The 18,803-nt window shown below is 41.6% G+C and overlaps 1 protein-coding gene across 2 annotated transcripts in view; it reads right to left on the reverse strand.

The window, feature by feature from the left end:
* Magi1 (membrane associated guanylate kinase, WW and PDZ domain containing 1) overlaps positions 1-15,484 on the reverse strand; it is a 137,583-nt gene extending 122,099 nt beyond the window's left edge. For both annotated transcript variants that reach the window (XM_052174369.1, XM_052174373.1), the window contains exon 1: positions 15,371-15,484. The gene's annotated coding sequence lies outside the window, so the exon portion shown is untranslated. The remainder of the gene's footprint in view (positions 1-15,370) is intronic.
* Between the last annotated feature and the right edge of the window lie 3,319 nt (positions 15,485-18,803).

The following is an 18,803-nucleotide window of genomic DNA, read 5'->3' on the forward strand; positions in this document are numbered from 1 at the left end:
ACAATACTTTCTAACTCACACTTATAAATTAATGAGGGCTGCAAATCAATATTTAGAGCTTTATAAACTATTTAAGGAAGACTATATACTATCCCTGTATTTTCAGCAAGAATGAATCAAGTCTGTACAGCCTCTCAACTTACAAAACATTATAACTTCATGCACATCCTTGGAGAAAATCTAAATTCTAAACACTACGCTACATACTAGAAATGAAATGAAAGGATATAAATCTTTTTACATGGTAAGTATCAGTGTTCTGAAACTTTAATGGACAGTCTAGGAACATTAAATACAGATGCTAAAACCATACAGTGGGCCTGATATTCAAGATTCTAACCAGTATACAGGTGACTCTCCTGCACTGCAGTGTCTCTATAGACAGAGAAAATGATCCCATCTTTTGTAGAAAGGAGGCACTGTTAGTTCTGTGTAAATGAGGACGCCCTTTTGTGTCCTCTTAGAGGGAAAGCACTTGAAACTAAGCAAAAGACCACGACGGTAATGTCATTCTTTGAGGGAAATACAGACATTTCCACTGAGGGCAGTATCAGCCTCGAGTGCACAACCATCCTTTCTCCTTTGGAGGCAGAGTTTATAAAATCTTCATTTTGCTGTACAAAGTGCAGATATCTGCACAGTTAATGAACACAGACATCTAGCTCACCTGGGTTGGCCTTGGCATCAAGGGCCTGAAGGCTCTGGCCCTTCCCTCTCTAGGCATCGGCGCCCAAATCCTTCCCCTTCTCTAGGCTGGTCCACATGCTCTCTCTAACTTCATCAGGCTTCGTGCTGTAGCCCCTTAAACTGCTGCCCTCAGCATCGCATGGCTCCTATACTCATTCTTCCATTGGTCCCTCATCCCTACTACTACTTGTGCTCAGGATGTTATCTCAGTACAACAGGCTAGACCAAAGCTCTACTCATCCTGCTGTGTCAACAGGGAAATGCACACCTGCCCCTTTCTAACATCCTGTGTTCCCTTTACCAAGTTGTTTGATTTTGCATTAATTCTCATTTCTGGGCTATAAATTCTATATGGCAGTAGCATGACTGTTTTTATGCTCACCTGTGTTCCCTGAGGGCTGCCACAGTCTGTAAGGTACGGAGTGTCACTCAGTAATACTTTGTAGAATGTGTAAAGGAACAAGCAGTGACGGCACACATAAATCCCAGCCTGGGATGGCCCAGGATCCAGGACTGTAGATCCGGTCTTCAAGACATGACTCATAGCATTTCTTTCCACTCCATCAGTTATACCAGCGTAACATATAACTATGCTACTTTGCCATGTATGTGTTCAGCACATTATGGTAACATTCAAAAGACTTCCAGCACTCTCTCTACTGCTCCTTTTCCCACGTGCCCTCCCCACCCTGTGAAAGTATTTACATATAAAAAGGATAATGAACCAACATCCTATAATTAGATGTTTCTCTGTACCATAAGTATGAGACCAAAGAAGATACAAGCTAGTATTTATGATTATCTTTCAGCAAAAGTAATCAGTAGTCTTATTTTTCAGTTGAAGGAGATGAGAGTCATATAATTTGTAAATGATGCAGGCATCAAAACATAGGTTTGTGTCCAACATCTATGCACTCAATTCCAGCAATAAAGTAAGTAGAACTTTCCTAACTCCAGCCTCCCCATCTTCAAATTCAGGGGAAAGGCAATGACAGCACAGGTTTCATTTGGTTACTTTCATTATCAACAGAGAACATTCCAGAGCAGAGTTTGCCAACAGAGCTTATCACAACAGAAGGCTCCCAGGGCCCGCCAAAGAACAGGACTCCAGACGGTCTCGTTTTCTTCAATGACAAACATGAACTCTCCTCACCCTGCTTTATATCTCTGTCCCCCCAAAGTATACTGCTGGCAGCTGCTTTTCTGCAGATCTTCCAGGAAGCAAAACAATCCCATTATTGAACACTGACATCCCCTTTCTAATTAGCATGCAGAGATATGCAGTCCGTAACTCCAGTTTGAAAGGTCACCCTGGCACTGCACTTCTATGCTGAAGGAAAAACCTTTGCAAAGCTCAAAGTGTAGAATCAGTGTCTTCTACCCAGGGGCATTTGTAAAACAGGCATGTTCAGAATCAGTCCTACTGAATAGTTCATCCATTGTAAACTCTCCCCCCAGGGAAGTCTCAAGGGTGCGTGCAATGGTAACAACCAGGATTGTAGAGCAAAAATGTCAGCAGGAAAAAAAATAGTAACAACAGGGATGGTTCTGTTGATTTATTTCAAGTAGTGTATCAAATAAATTAGCTCAGTGCATTAGAAAGTTGGCCCAAGGAGTTTACTTTTATATTCTCTGATTTGCTTTGATACCTTGTCTGTCCAAGAAAAGAATGAGGAGCTGGTTTGAGCTACAAAGCTGAAACACTCCACTAATTAACTTCTGTGCCTTGCAAGGGAGGATTTTCAGGGATCGACTCTGTTGGGAGCATCGGCAGCTGTCAGTCAACAGTTATAGCTGGTGAGGGGACAGTTCCATGCTGAAGTCCTTGCCCACTCCCTAACCTGGTTCAAATAAATACAGTATCTCTTTCATTCTTTCTTGAGACAAGGTTTTACCATGTAGTCCAGGCTAAGCTAAAACTCTGTTCCCCTTGCCTCCTTCTCTCTGGATATCAGACACCCAGTATTTATTATCTTAGCAAATGTCAATACAATAGAAATAGATGACATAGATATGGATGATATAGATATAGATTTAGAAATAGACAAATAAAGACAAGAGGCTAGGATGTGTCCTAGGAGGTTGACTGTCACTTATCTCTTCTTTCCTTATCACAATGAATATGTCACCAACTCCAGCTCTTTGGTTACACGCACATCTCTAGGTTCAACCTACTCATCACTACTATCACCTATGCAGGCCACAGCTAACCATAACACCAACTGCCAGATGAAATGCACAGTAGGTTCTCTCTCTCTCTCTCTCTCTCTCTCTCTCTCTCTCTCTGTGTGTGTGTGTGTGTGTGTGTGCGCGCGCGCGCGAGCGCGTGCGTGTATGTATGTAAAAGTGAGTTCATGATCATGTGTGCTATGGCCCATTTTTGGCCCGTGTATGTGTGGGTGTTAGTCCTTGCCTTCCATCTTGTTTTGAAACAGGGTCTCTATTATAGTCATTATTGTGTACTCTGGGTTAACTGGCCCACAGGCTTCCTCCAAAGGTTCTCTCATCTTTGTCTTCCATCTCACTACAGTGCCCAGCGTTTAGGAGGATTTGTGCTACTGTATTAAGCTTGACAAGTATTCTGGGGATCCAAATTCAGCACAAGGTGTCTTTGCTATACAAAGTTGGCAAGGAAGGAGAAAGAGATTCTTCTATAGGACTTTTAATTCTCCCTGAAGAAGATTTTATTCAAAATGACACTGAAATAAATACAGTGGCCAGCAGCCACAGTGGTTAATTTAAAAATTCTACTTTAAAAACTTATCCTAGATATTCTTTTTAATATTGTGTATACATGTCTATTCCCAAAAGGATCAGAGACATCAGATCTCCCTTGAACTGGAGTCATAGGCCATTGTGAGAAGCATGACATAGATGGTGGAAACGTAACTTGGGTTCTCTGTAAAAATAGTAATTGTTCTTAACCACTGAGCCATCTCTCTAGCTCCAATGTGTGAACTCACTGGAGCTGCAATGTCATGCACAAAACCTGCACAAACCGAAGCCAGAGCAAATGCCAGCAAGGAGGGAGAGCTGGGCACCAGGTCTCAACCCTAACTGTGGACCTGCTGACATTTGTTAGCTGTTGAGAGAGAGAATATCTACTTTAAGAGAGGAGCTCCTAGTTAAGTTTACCAGTCTCCAGTGGAAGATCACACATCTCAATACAAATTGGTCTTCAGGGTTGGGGAATAAACACAAACTTGTGTAGTAGGGAAGGTGGGACTGCCCTGGGAAGAGTTGAGAGTAGGTACTGAGTATGATCAAAATACATTATATGAAACTCTGAACAAAGTGATAAAAAAGAAGAAAAAAACACCACAAAACTTCAACTATTCTGGGACTTGAGATGGCTAAGCATTAAAAGCACTTGTTCTGGAGCTGAAAAGATGGCTCAGCAGGTAAGAGCATTCACTGCTCTTCTAGAGGTCCTGAGTTCAATTCCCAGCAACCACATGGTGACTCACAACCATCTGTGATGGGATCTGATGCCCTTTTCTGGTGTGTCTGAAGAGAGCAACAGTGTACTCATATACATAAAATAATAAATAAATCTTTAAAATAACAACAACAAAAGAGCACTTGTTCCTGCAGAGGTCTTTTAATTCTCCTTGAAGAATTTATTGTAAAAACAATTATTTTAGAAAATAAATAATGACATAGAAGTAATAAAACTGCTGTTCTTACAGAGGGACTATCATTCAGTTCCTAGTACCCATACTAAGTGGCTGGCAACCTCCTGTAACTCATGGCCTGCTCTGGACTCCATGGGCATCTGCACTTGGGCACATATGCACATACATAACATTCAAAAACTGGGAAGCAAATCTAGAGAAGAAATCCAACCCTTCAGTCTGAAGAGCCCCAGTGGGTCAGTGGCTACTGTATGCGAAGTCGGAAATACAGTGTGGTGCACTGAACAAGGCTCTCACTGGTTTGGGGAAGCTGAGCCCGGCTGCTTCACTCCCCATCCACAGTGGTCCCTCTAACCTCCTCTGTCCTGAATACAGTCAAGTCTGCTTTCAGGTCCTTGGGTGCTGATGACTGGGCTCTGCTGCTGTCTCGGAGCACTTCTGACCTTTTCCACAGGCTCCTCTGTCACAGCCGGAGCCAGCGGCTGCTACAGACTTCCAGAGCACGCTGCAGGCGCCCTTTCAGGAGGCATTGTGCTGTTCTTTTGTACTAGAGCCTGAGAGGTTCTAGACCGAATCACATGACTTTCTTGCCTTGTTTTGGCACTGGGGCAGTGGGAGGTGCATGTACATGAGGGAGCAATTTGTTCAAATCGTGTGGCTGAGAAGCAAACAGAGGAGGGAGAAACCAGGCTCCCAACAGCCCCTTCAAGAGCATATAACATACAACTTCCCAAGAGCCTTCTAACTATACTGACTCCATTCTTTTTCTTTTTTTCTTTTCTTTTCTTTTTTTCTTTCAAGACAGGGTTTCTCTGTATAACTCTGGCTGTCCTGAATTCACTCTGTAGACCAGACTGGCCCCTGAACTCAGAAATCCACCTGCCTCTGCCTCCCAAGTGCTGGGATTACAGGCGTGTGCCACCACTGCCTGCCCCCCCCCCTTTTTTTTAAAGATTTATTTATTGCATGTGTACAAGTACACTATGGCTGTCTTCAAACACACCAGAAGAGGGCATCAGATCTCATTACAGATGGTTGTAAGCAACCACGTGGTTGCTGGGAATTGAACTCTGGACCTCTGGAAGAGTAGGCATTGCTCTTCACCTCTGAGCCATCTCTCTAACCTGACTACATCTTGTAACAGTTCTGCCACTTCCCAACAGCACCAGGGGCTAGGAAACAAGCCTTTCATGTAGCTCTTGAGGACACTTACCTGAACAAAAGCAATCAAATACAGTTATTTTTAATGAAGTATTTGAAGACTATGCCGTGTGGTCTGTTTTGTTCTCAAGGAGGAGAGCTGTTTCTGCTCATAGTTTTAGAGGACTTGGTTCACAGCGTGGTAGACCCGGAGGAAAAGAGAAAGTTTAGAGTGTTTACAAGACAGGACACTGTCTTGTAAAACCAGGCTCTGCCTTTCTGTAATGAGAGACTAGAAGACATTACAGATGGTAAAAAAAAAAAGGTGGGGAAGAGCCTGGGAAGTAAATCCAGAGACTCACTGGCAGATCCACTGCTTACTGGAAAACGGGAATACACTGTGCAGCAATTTAGGTAAGCCTGTGCATACATGTAAGAGCGAATGCTGACTGGGAGCAGACCGGCGTCAGTCTCGCTAAGGCGTTTCCAAAGGGGAAATGGAGACTCCAAGCATAAAGTGACTTTTCAGAGGGGACACAGCTCTGCAGCATGGGGTGGAAACTGGGATTCAAGCAGTGGGATGGCAAGGCTGCCCGCTCCTGAGGGTCTCCCCCCAGACACAGCCACCACAGTGAAGGGACACTCCAGGTGTGACAGGTGAGAATCAGGCCTTTGGGGATCTAGTAGCATTACTCCTAGGGCAATATCTGGCATTTAATAAAAATTCCATTTGCTTTAGCTTGTGAAAGTCAAACTCTAGCTGGTTGCAAAAAATGAAGAGCCTTTTCATACGGGTGTGAAATTAAGCTGGTAAAAGGTCAGACAATGCAGAGCAAGCACAGGAAAATGCATAAAACGTGGAAAGGACTGACGTGGCGTATGAGAAGATTTCAATTCCAAAATAGCCAACCAGAATTCATAGAAACAGAAGAGATTCAGGGATTTTCTGAAAAATATTTACTTTCTTTCTGCTGGGCAAGGAAGTCAGAGTGCAGCATCATCAAGTTGCCTGATATGTCCAGGGTGCCCTTGTGGGTTTGGAAGAGACTGCCAGGTCTGAGCAGGGGGCAACTCCCGACTTAGTGTCCCAGAGCTGCTATGAATACCTTCCATTTAGCCTGAGATCCCCTTCAGAAGCTTTAGTCACAGTGCAGGTGCCATTCCTGTACCGATGACAGTAAACAAGAAAAGGAACCTGCTCTACCTATGTGTCATTTGTCACATAAGCATTGAGTAAACTAAGTTTATTTCTCTTCTCTCATACTAAACCCCTGTCTAAAGCCTAAACTTTTCCTTCTACCCCCAATTCCTCTACCTATGCCTCTAAAGATGCAAATGTATGGGGTGGACATGTAGGAACTAAGGCTCCCAGATTCAAAGAATAAATTATTCCAGGTGAGGACAGTCACTAAACAGAGTTCATACTTGCTCCGCAAAAAAAGTCACTGAGTTATTAGAGTCACACAGACACTAAGTCCTTGAGTCTCTCTCTCAGCCCCTTTCTATTCTTTATTGATTCTCAGACCTTAGACATGCAACCCAGAAGCTACCCAGACATACTCCCTCCTAGGAGCCTAAGCCAAAAATAATTAACAACACCAATGCTCCTGCTCCTCAACATGACAGTATTTCTATGTTCACACTTAGCAAATGATTAAGACTTAAATACTGGCACTGTGGCACACACCTGTAATTCAGGACTTAAGAGTCTGAGATAGGATGGGTTTCATGCTAGCCTGAGCTACATAGATGACCATCTTAAGCAAAACACAAACCCCCAATCCAAATAACTCCTAAACTGTCAGAGGTATATTCAGTATTTAGAAATAAACAAAAGGTAGGAAGAAAATGTTCCTTCCTTTCCCTTCCAAAGAATAGCAAAACAAAAGCTTTACTCTTGAGGGTCATGATCTTCATTTGACTTATTGTCACTGTCCATAACATTGCTATTACTACATTAAAAACCACACTGCCCTTAATATAACAATCTGCCTCTCTAGAAATTTATTAGTATAGAATTTTATGTGTTTTGATCATATTTACCCCCATACATCAGCCCCCCCCTTAGTTATCCTCCACTTCCCTATATACTCAACACGTCTCAATTGTAAAAATCCACTGAGTCTTCTTTGTACTGCAAACCTATTCTTAGATGTATGGCCTTCCACTGGGGCATGTCCATGGACCAGGGGCAACAGGCTTAAATCTGATTATTCTCCATCAGTTGCCAACAGCTCTTCAGCTAGGGGAGCTCTGCTTGCTTCCCTTCTCCTGTCTGAGATTTTATCTGTCTTAAGCTTGTACAGGCCTTCCATGTAAGCGGGAACAATCACTCTGAGTTTGTATGTGGAACAGCCCTGCTGTATCCAGGAAACACTTTCCATGTAGTCGCCCACCAATGCTGGTCTTTACAATCTTGTAGCTCGCTCTCCTACGATGATCCTGAGCCTTCTATTTTAGGAGCGAGCATTCTTCAGTCTCTTATTCTCTGCACGTAAACCATTTGTAGATATCTGCATGTTAACTGCTGTCTACTATAAACAGGAGTTTTTCTAATGAGGCGTGAGAGATGTAGTAATCTATGGGCATATAGTAAGTCTGCTTAGCAAAAGACTAATAGTAGGTTCTCCCCTAGTGCCTATGATCTGACGGTATGGGTTTCATCTTGTGAGGAGGGACTTAAATCCAATTAGAAAGTGATTGGTTACCACCATGATATTGATGCCACTATTACCCCAGTGGACATGCTTTTATAGGCCAGTTATTACTTTTGCTATCAGAGTATGGATAAGACTGATAATTCCTTTCCTCCTCTAGTAGCATAATGCCTTCCAGCACTATGAAAGCTACCTAGTTGAGAAGAAACTTCCAGGTGAGTGCCAGCTTCATTTTCTACATTCTTTGACTCAAGGATATAGTTTCTCCACCAATACAGTTTTATCATCTAGAGGATAACCAGTAGCAATTGGCTATATCTTGCAATGTTTGAGCATCTATGTAACCTAACTGGCCCAAAACCATCAAAACAGGTAACCCATTCCAGGCAATGAGCTTTTTATTTGTTAGCCTATGGTCTAATGGGGCACTGTCGCCTCATTGCAGGGTAATTCCATTCTTTTCATATATGTGCATGTACATATTTTAGGAAGTTTCTATAGTGGTAGGACTCCATATGACTTTTCTCTGGAACAACATTGGTATTATTTGTCTCTCTCTGGTTCACTCCTCAACCCTGTCCTACTATACCCAACCTCAGGTTAACTCTTCCTGGTCCATTATTACTATTTAGCCCTTTATATCATTGAGTTCTAGTTCTTGTCCCTTGAAAGCTCTTATCACTGCCTCTTACTAATTTCCTGACATCTATGGATATGCCAAAACAAGCACACATAAACAAATCTGAAGATTCAAAAGTAACATCCACAAATGAAAGAAAATATGTGATGTTTCTTTCTGGGTTACTGCACTCAGAATGATTGTCTCCAGTTCTGTTTACCTGTGGACTTCCTAATTTCACTTTTCTTAAAAGCTAATATTTCATTGAGTAAATATATCACATTTTCGTTTTTTTAATCAAATCTTGATATAACTTTGGAAGGCCATACACTGTTCTCTTCCTTTTCTTTTAACTTTTCAGTTTGGGGGGGCAGGAATACAAACTTCTAAAGTATGTTTTATGATTCTCTGAACCTCTTCAGTATCTGTTGTGATTGCATCACTAATTTTATTAATTTGGATCTTCTTTTTCCCTTATGGTTAATATGGCTACCAAACTGCCAACCTTGTCATCTTTTTAAAGAACCAGCTCTTTGTTTTATTCTTTGTGTTGTTTTTTTCCCCTCTCCATCTCCTTAATTTCAGCCCCAACTTTCTTTTTGTCTTAGCTTGATTTTTTTATTTCTATGATAAAAACATGATCAAAATCAACTTGAAGTGGAAAGTATTTATTTCATCTTATAGCTTACTGTCTATCATGAAGGAAAGTCAGGGCAAGTGCTTAAGGCCACAATCTGGGGGCAGGAACTGAAGCAGAAACCACAGAGGGACACTTCTTACTGGTTTGCTTGCTAAGGCTTGGTGTGTTGGCTTTCTTATACAATGCAGGTCCACGTGCCCAGGGATGGCACCACCCACAGATGACTCAGTCCACCCACGCAGATCATTAATAAGGAAAATGCCCCCCATGGACTTGCCTACAAGCTAATCTGATGGGGGCATTAGTTAAGGTTCCTTCTTCCCAAATGACCCTAGCTTACTTAGTCAAGCAGACAAAAAAATGAATGAGCATACTCCTGTCAACTGCTTTTGGGTTTTGTTTGTTATGTTTTTCCCAAGGTCTTCAAGGCAACATAGTAATTTGAGCATACCTCTTAGGACTGTCTTTATTATAATCCACAAATTTTGGTGTGCTATGGTCTCATTTTCCTTCTTCTTCTTAATCACTCCTTTGACCTAACTGTCATACAGTAGTGTGCTGTTCAGTTTCCAGGAGTCTGCGTACTTTCTATAGTTTCTATTGCTATTGAAATCTGGCTTTACTCCCTTATGACCAGACAGAATGCAGCGTGTGGTTTCAATTATTTTATATTTGTTAAGACGTGTGTCAAGTCCTAATATTGATTTATTATGTTCTTTAACTGCAGAGTTTCTCAACACAGGCCTTTAATTGCCCCGCTTATTTAATGGCCTGTCTATTGGTAAGTGGGGTACTGAAACCACCCACCATCACCATGTTGGACACAATCTGTAGTTTTAGATCTAATAGTGATGCTGTTATGAAATTGAATGCTCCTATATTTGGTGCATTAATGGTTAGATTGTAATACTGTTAGTGGATTAATACTTTGATGAGTATGAAGTATTCTTTATCTCTTCTGAATAGTTTTAATTTGAAGTCAGTTTTCCAAGATATTAGAATAACTACTTCTCTGTTTATAATTTCATATCTTTCCATATCATTTCACCTTAAGGTGATCTATCATCATTGTGGAGAGTATTTCCTGGAGACAACAAAAAAAATGTATCCTATTTTCTAATCAAACTTGTGAGTCTGTGTATCTTTACTGGGGAATTGAGACCATTAAGAGTTATTATGAACAATGTATATTAATTTCTGTTCCTTTGTGGTATCTTATTAGACAACTATTAACTAGTGTTCCATTCAAATAAAGTTAAGTTTGATTCTTGGAAATGTTTAAACCTCTTTCCATTTCCACTGCTTAGCATTCATAAATTCTATAAATCTGTATTAATCATGGAAAAGATTTTTCTTTTCCTTTGGAAATTGTTGGGTATAGTAGCCTATACTGCTATCTCTGGTCTTTTATAACTTATCCAAGTACTTCAGGTTTTCAGTCTCTACTGAAATATTGAAATCTCCTCCTCTTCCTCCTCATCCTCATCCTCCTCTTTCTCCTCCTCCTCCATATCCTTTCTTTGTTGTATATATTTACTATTTTGAATGTTATGTGGTAAGTTTCTTTCTGGTTGTATCTATTTGTTGTTCTGTATGCCTTTCAGATTCTGACAGGTATCTCCTTCCTAAGATTAGGAGAGTTTTCTTCTTTGGTATTGTTGACAATGGGTCTTTGAGCTGAGTTTTTTTTCCTTTTATATCTGTTATTTCTGAGTATTTTCTCTTTTAATATTGCCCTAGAGTTCCTTGTATATTGTGTTCGTTATCTTTGTTGTTGTTATTAATACATTCTTTGACTAAGCGATACAATTCTTCTGGATTGTCTTAACACGTGATGTTCTCATTTTCCCTTGAGCCAACCTACTGGTGAGTCTTTTCTCTGAAATTTTGTTTCAATTTCTTAAATTTTGACTTTGGTTTTTTTTTTTTTCCCAGTGTGTCTTCTGAGCTTTAATCTCTTTTTAAAATTCTATTCACACATTATGAATTGCTTTCATCATCTCATTCCACTGTGTGTTTCTCTATCTTCATCCCAGTATTTATTCAGATTCTCTTGAGTTTTTAAATTATCTTATTGTTGTCATTTTGAATCACTGTCTTATACATCATCTAAGTTACTTTACTTGGAAACATTGTTATAGAAATACTAATTTTTGGTGGGGACCTATTGTATTGGTAATTCATATTATTTGTGTTTTGGTGATGAGAGCTAGGTCTCCGGAGTTAGGTCTTTGGTAAGGTCTCTTTGTATGTATACCTTGTCTTTCCTTTGATGAGTTGCTATTTTAAATCCGTTTATTGCTATAACAATCTGTACGGCTATCGATCAGCAGAATGCTGAGCAGTCTCAGAATAGTTTAGGGTTTAGTCTTGGGGCAGTTCAGTGTTGATTGACAGGATATTGGAATAATCCCAGTTCATCTCAGGCTAGGGGTAGTATCTGAGTACAGGAGAGAGTGGAACCTGGGAGGCAACACAATACACACGATTTTCAGACAGGGAAGGGGGTTAAATGGAGTTGTAATGGTCCCTACAAAAAGAAGGGTAACTAGGAATGGGACACATACTCAGTACTTAGAGGGGAATCTTGGGGAAGTTGAAGAAAGGGAAACCATAATCAGAACATACTGTACGAAAACATCTATTTTTCAATTAAAAAAAATTAACAAAAAAGAATTCCATATGATACCACATTTTCATATTTTACTTAGTAATTAGTTTGGGTTTTGATGGTATATACAATCAATTAACAATGTCACAGATTTGAAAATGTGTAATAATCAGACAAGTCTTCAATCCCAGCACTCAGGAGGCAAAAGCAGGCAGATCTCATTTAGTTTAAAACCAGCCTGGTCTGGAGAATGAGTTTCAGGACAGGCAGACTTACAGAGTGAAACCCTGACCCCATCTCCCCCAAAAAAAGGGGAGGGAGGGAGGGAGGAGGAAGGAGGGAGGAGGGAGGAGGGAGGGAGGGAGGGAGGGAGAGAGAGAGAGAGAGAGAGGGCGGGGAGGATTCCTATAGCCAATCCTCAGGAATGTGCACAGGACTACCTGTTAGGCAGCAGGAGTGTGTGGAACTGACAGTGTAAGCCTAGAGTGGCCTAACTGAAGGGTGGGGCCTGAGAGCCAACACAAGACACACGTGATCTTTAGGCAGGAAAGGGGGTTGAGTGGAGCTGTAGTGGAGTCTAGGGTTCCTACTAGGAGAACATGTAGTGCTCAGGCAGGTTTGGGGAATGGGCAGATTTGGTCCTAAGAGTGTATGGTACCTCCCTGGAGAGGAAGTGGAGAGTCAGCCATGAGCATGAGTGGATTTGGCAGCACCAGTCTAGAGTCTGCCTGGAAAGGGGGCACACAGTCCTCAGGCAGGTCAATCAGCATCTTTTTATTTACCTTATTTCTAATATTAATGCTTTAAGTTTGTGACTATCCAATATGCATAAATTTTAAGAGTTGGAGTGATTATGAATAAATTAGTAATTTTACCCAGTTAACTGTATCATATTGTGCTATTCTGTCTCAAATAACAACACTCCAAAGAATGATCAAGCTATAATACTGTTTCCAGAAAATGTAACACTTTAAAGACATTTACTTGGTCAACAAAGACATAAAAATACCCCCGTATCAGTCATCATCAGAACTAAATCAACACCATATCAAGATACTGTCTCACTCAGGCAGAGTGGCTATTACCAAGATATAAGTTGTATATCCAGTAGGAAAACAGGACAGAAATTCCTTAGAAATCTAGAAACAAAACCATATAATCCAGCAATTTCTCTCCTGAGTATATATGATGTCCACGTATATGTATATGATGTCCACGTATATGTGTATGATGCCCACGTATGTGTATGATGTCCACGTATTTGTGTATGATGCCCATGTATATGTGTATGATGTCCACATATATGTGTATGATGTCCATGTATATGTGTATGATGCCCATGAATATGTGTATGATGCCCATGTATATGTGTATGATGCCCATGTATATGTATATGATGCCCATGTATATGTATATGATGCCCATGTATATGTGTATGATGCCCATGTATATGTGTATGATGCCCGTGTATATGTGTATGATGCCCATGTATATGTGTATGATGTCCATGATTATGTATATGATGTCCATGTATTTGTGTATAATGTCCAAAGAGAAACTGGCATGTAAAACATACCCTTACTCCCATGTTTATCACTATTTACAAAGGTCAGGACAAGGCATCAGCCTGCATGCTGATCACAGATGAAAACATAAAGAAAACACAATTTACACAGACAATGGACTAATATTCCCCAACAAAAAGTCATAAAAACCTGGGGCTAAGAATGTAGCTCAGTGGGTAACGTGCTTGCCCAGGATGCCCATAACTTTGGCACTGGAGGTGGAGGCAGAAGGACTTCAAGTTCAAGATCATCCTCAGCCACATACTGAGTATCGTACTAGTCAGGACTGCATGAGACTTGTCTCAAAAACCAAAATAAAGACCTATCATTGGTGTCAGCACCGATGAGCATGGAGGGCGTGAGGTTAGCTGAGTAAGTCAGGCACAGAAAGGCAGATACCTTATGTTCTTGCTTGACTCACTCACTAGCTGTGGAGTACAAGAGGAGACGGTAGAGGAGAACAGTAGCAACCAAAGCCGAGAAGGGTGCGTGAAACAGAGGATGGTTAGCAGTAGCACAGATGCAGTTAGCTAAGTGGAAGAACTTCCAATTTCCTGTAGCACGATTGAATGACTGTGGCTGTCACCAATTAATTACATGTTTCAAAACAGACAGCAGAAAGGATTCTAAATATGCCTAACACAAAGGATCAGTATCTAAAATGATGAATATCACTTGTAGTCCAGCCTAGTGTTGAACTCATGACCTTTGGTTTCAGTGGCCCTATCACAGTCTTGGGGTTCCAAGTATATGTTCTAATCTGATCCTCACATATGTATGAAATATCAGACTGTACCCTGTAAACAAAACTCTGGAGATGTCAAAAAAAAAAACCCATTTACAATTAGGTATGAAAAAACCCACATATAGAGAACTAATTAGATAATTTATAATACAACCCCCAAGCAAGTAAGGAAGTGTAATATTTTCCCCTACTTGGTTTTGACACAGAAATTTCATTTATAGAAACTCACACTATCACCACAACTAATGTTCATACGGTAGTATGCTAAGAGGGCAAAAATTACAAATATTTTTAAATGGTAAAAATAAATCTTCAAAAAAATTAAAAATAACCCCAAAATTTACCCGGAGGAAGAAAAGTAAATAAAGGATGACACATTCATATTTAGAACCGCACAGTGATTGAGAAAGGAAAACAAGAAGTTCTCTGTTACTGCATGGCAAGGACCTATTAAGGCAGGACAAGAAACAGAAGAACAAGGTATCCAAAGCATGCAGTGCACATGGTCCTCTGTGTAAAGCAAGAAGCAATGAACACACACAGGTGTGTACATGCATGCATGTTAATATTCAAGTGAACTAAAAAAACACACACACACACAAAACAAAACCAAAAACACCAAAACCTCAAAACAAAACCAGGAGTTCCAGTCAGCAGTCACATTGCCTATCACACTGAATTCCAGTCAGGCAGGTAGCAGTCTGGCATAGGAAACTCATTCATGGCTCTTTATGATCTGTGTAAACACACTTCCAGGCCAAACCATCTCCTGGTAAAAATGAAATTCCATTTCCTCAAGATAAAACCAATTCCCATAAACTCGCAGGGTGATAACCTATGATTCTGTGAAGCAGTACGTGTGTCCACATCAAACCACAGACTTATGTCCTTAAGCTTAAATGGTAAAAGATAAAAAGTATTTGCAAAGAGAGCCTTCAAGCCCCAACCCCCATGTCTTATTGGTACAAACCATGTTAGGGTAAGTTAGTCTCTTCTTCCTTCCAGAGTCTAAACACTCTGCCTGGAGCACTGCAGGCAGGGGGAATGCCACAGGGCAGCTGGGCAGCTCACCTTCATAGGTGCCGACTTCCAACAGGGTCCCACTCTGCTCAAGGTCCAGGAACTCCTTCACAGTCAGAAAGCTGTAATCCACACCAGGCACTTCTCCTTCTCTGGGAGACCGGGTTGTGCCTGCAGCAGAAAAGACAAAGGCCCATGAAGCCATTAGTCCATTAGAACAGGGAGTTCCAACCTAAGCAATTAACCAAACCAGCTCTATAAGCTGGCCTGCCTAGAACTCAAACAGGGGCCTAGGAAAAGCAGCTTCTTAATAGAAAAGCATCCCCAATTCCATTGCTCTTCCCCCCAGCAGGGCACAGGGAACACAGGTAACCCATAGACAGTTTTAGCCATTATTTTTGTTTTCTTTTTAATGCAGCAAGAAAAAAAAAAGTAAATTCAGTGCCACACAGACAATGTTCACAATCATCTGCTTTTTGGACTCCGGTAAATGTCACAAAGTTATCTACCTTGAGCTCAGAGCCTAAAGAGATGTGTTGTTATCACAGGCCTCGAAATCCTTGTTCTCAAAACATCTGGCAAATTCCAGTGTAACAAGGCTTTGAAGAAAATGACACCATCGCACAGGCTCAGCATTGCGGAGATGCGACTGCCCAATCTGTGCTTGGACATCAACCGGTCATTAAAACGCTGCTTCCCTCCAGGTAATTATTATGCTCCGTAAAATGTGGGCACCCATGAGCTCCGAGGACAGAGGAAGGACACTGTGTATGGAAGGAAAACTCCCCCTGAATTAATCTGTCCACACTCTCAATGGCTAATCAATGTATCCATTTCTCTTAGGAAATGACATGTGCCACCGAGAGAATTTAAGACATTCTGCCCAGGCCTGGAACTGTGCAGCTATCAATCACACCTCAGCACAGTGTCGACCAAAGAGGGGAAGCAGCAAGGGGAATGTGGTTCACATATACACCAAAAGGAAAAATGAAGATGCAGTCAAACAGCACGTACTGGGAACCTGTGAACAATGTTATAAGGAACAAGACAGAGCTATACAATACGATTTCTGATCCTGTGTCAACCTTACCAACCTATGGCTAGGGGATGAGACTCAGAGCTGAGTTTGCACAGCATCATCAATGGTGGTGATTTAAAGTTCACCAGTAGGGCTTTGCCTTCTTCCCGGAACACTCTCCTTGTCACTGTGAAGCAATTACATAAGCAGCTAGCTATATATGAGCAGCGGTTCTAATACGGATGCAGTGCAGTATCCAGTTCCTGTGTATAAGCTGGGTGTCAACATGCATTTACTGGGTAGCTATAATTTCCTCAGGTCAAAACCCTCAAGAATTGCTTCGTACTCTGCTCAGGCTGAATCCATTTCTTAGTGTTCCAAAATCTTAAAATGCCTTAATGTCTTACAAGACCAGTTCAATTCTTTTTTCACCGAATAATTCTTCATATCCAGCACATGGATTCCAGGCAATGAGCCTACTGTGTGCCACTCATAACTTTACTCCTATAATCACTGCTGGTTCCCACTTCTGGTTCCCTGCACAGATAAGGGGGTAGTGTGCTATCTTAAAATTTCTATTCCAGTTCTCGCAGGCTAGGATCCTTAAAGCTAGCTTAGCATATTCAATCCCCAGAAAAGAAAACCAAGCAAGCAGGAACTCAGATACCTGCATGCAGTTAATACGTGAAAAAACAAAGAGCCGCGTAGGCTCCTGGAGAGTAGAGGCTTGGATGAGAAGGACAAATCCTTGACCTGGCTCTCTACTCATGGTCTCAGGCTCGTCCTTAGTTTCTATTACTTCTCAATGTCCTTGTTGCAAAACAGGATTAACAATAGTTCTTACAGCACGGGTTTGCTGAATAAGTCTCGTGAGGTAACACTTGAAGTCAGTCATTGTTATACTGTATTGTTCTTATGTTGCTTGAATTAAATGAGTTTATACACTGTTATGCTTCACATTCCACTATAACAATCTGCAATTATACAAATATGTGTGCATGTATGTGTGTATATAAATGACATTATTTGTATCAATTACTTAGTATTTTCTGGGGACGCTGTGCACGCCAAGTGAGGATGGAAGCAGAGAAAGCACTGGTAAATAAGGCGAGGCTCTTGCCATAACAAAAACTGGCCATTTTACTGTGAGACATAAAATATGCACCCATGTACACAAGCACTAGAGTGTTGTTTTAGGTAAAAAGAATGTCCTAGAAAGTATCGTAGTGCCACGCAGCCTGGAAGACTGGAATGTGGAGGAAGGGGGCAAGCTGAGGAGTGGAAAGGCATGTTGAGGTTAGGACCCAGGAAAAGCCTGGCTCATGCAAGGTGGCATGAAACCGCCACAGGCAGGGGGACGAGCCTCCTGGAGGCTTTGGTGTGGGCACGGCTTGGCATGCAGGGAATGGCCACTGGGCTAGTAGCTCTCTCCCCAAAACATAGGAATCAGCTAAAGCAAGAGGCTCCGTGATGGGGCCAGAAGAAACACTTCACATTTTATACTAAGGAAGATAGGAAGCTGCTGTGGACGGCTGGAGAGTGGCAGGGCCTCGACTCAACATTTAGTTCTAAAAGATCTTTGACTTTACCGAGGGAATGTTGACTATGGGTAGAAGAGGGGAAAAGCAAGACGGCAAATCAGAGGCAGTCACGGTGCCCAAGACTGAGATAGTCAGGGATCAGGAAGATGGTGGTGATAAGCAGCAGTCAGGTTTCTACTAAAGAACACACAAACCTTAAATCACTATAGCACGGTCCATAGCATGGGCTATTAATAGTATATAACGCAGGGCTGCAGAGACGGCTCAGTGGCTAAGAGCAATGCCTGCTCTTCCTGAGGACCCAGGGTTGAGTCTCAGCACCTGCAGGGTGGCTGTAACTCCAAATCGAGGGGAGGATCATGGCCTCATCTAGTCTCTGTGTGTACTTCCTGTGCATGCTTCACAGACGGGCAAAACATGCAGGCAAAACAGCAATACACATGAAAATGAAATACAGAGATGAGGGCATATAACTCATCATGTTATACTGTTATTGAAATTCTCAGGGTCAAACCCTGTGTTTGGAAGCTCCAACACGCTAGTTTAACCAACCATCTCTCCATGTATCAGAGACAAGGAGAAAAGAAAAGCAGAGAAAGAATGTGATTCAGTGTAGACACACTGGGAAGAACAAGAGGTCTGATAACCCCCAGATCCATCTTCAGCGTGCCGCTCTGAGGTTTAGGTTTACAGAGTGTAGGAGCTGTACATAACTAAGCAGGTCCAGTCGAGCTGTGGTCCTGTCCATCACACGGTCCAGTCTGTCTTGCAAAATGATCTGATAAGTAAGTAGTCAGGACTGTGGAACCCTTTCAGGGAGGTAAGCTTCTCCTTTGGCTGGCACAAGGATGTCAGCCCTTCCTTCCCCCAGCATGAGGTTTCCAGGGAAAATTTAGTGGTTTTTTTTTGGGGGGGGGAGGGGCAT

Source organism: Apodemus sylvaticus, chromosome 2 (genome assembly GCF_947179515.1).
Source record: "Apodemus sylvaticus chromosome 2, mApoSyl1.1, whole genome shotgun sequence".
In the NCBI taxonomy this organism is placed as follows: Eukaryota; Metazoa; Chordata; class Mammalia; order Rodentia; family Muridae; genus Apodemus; species Apodemus sylvaticus.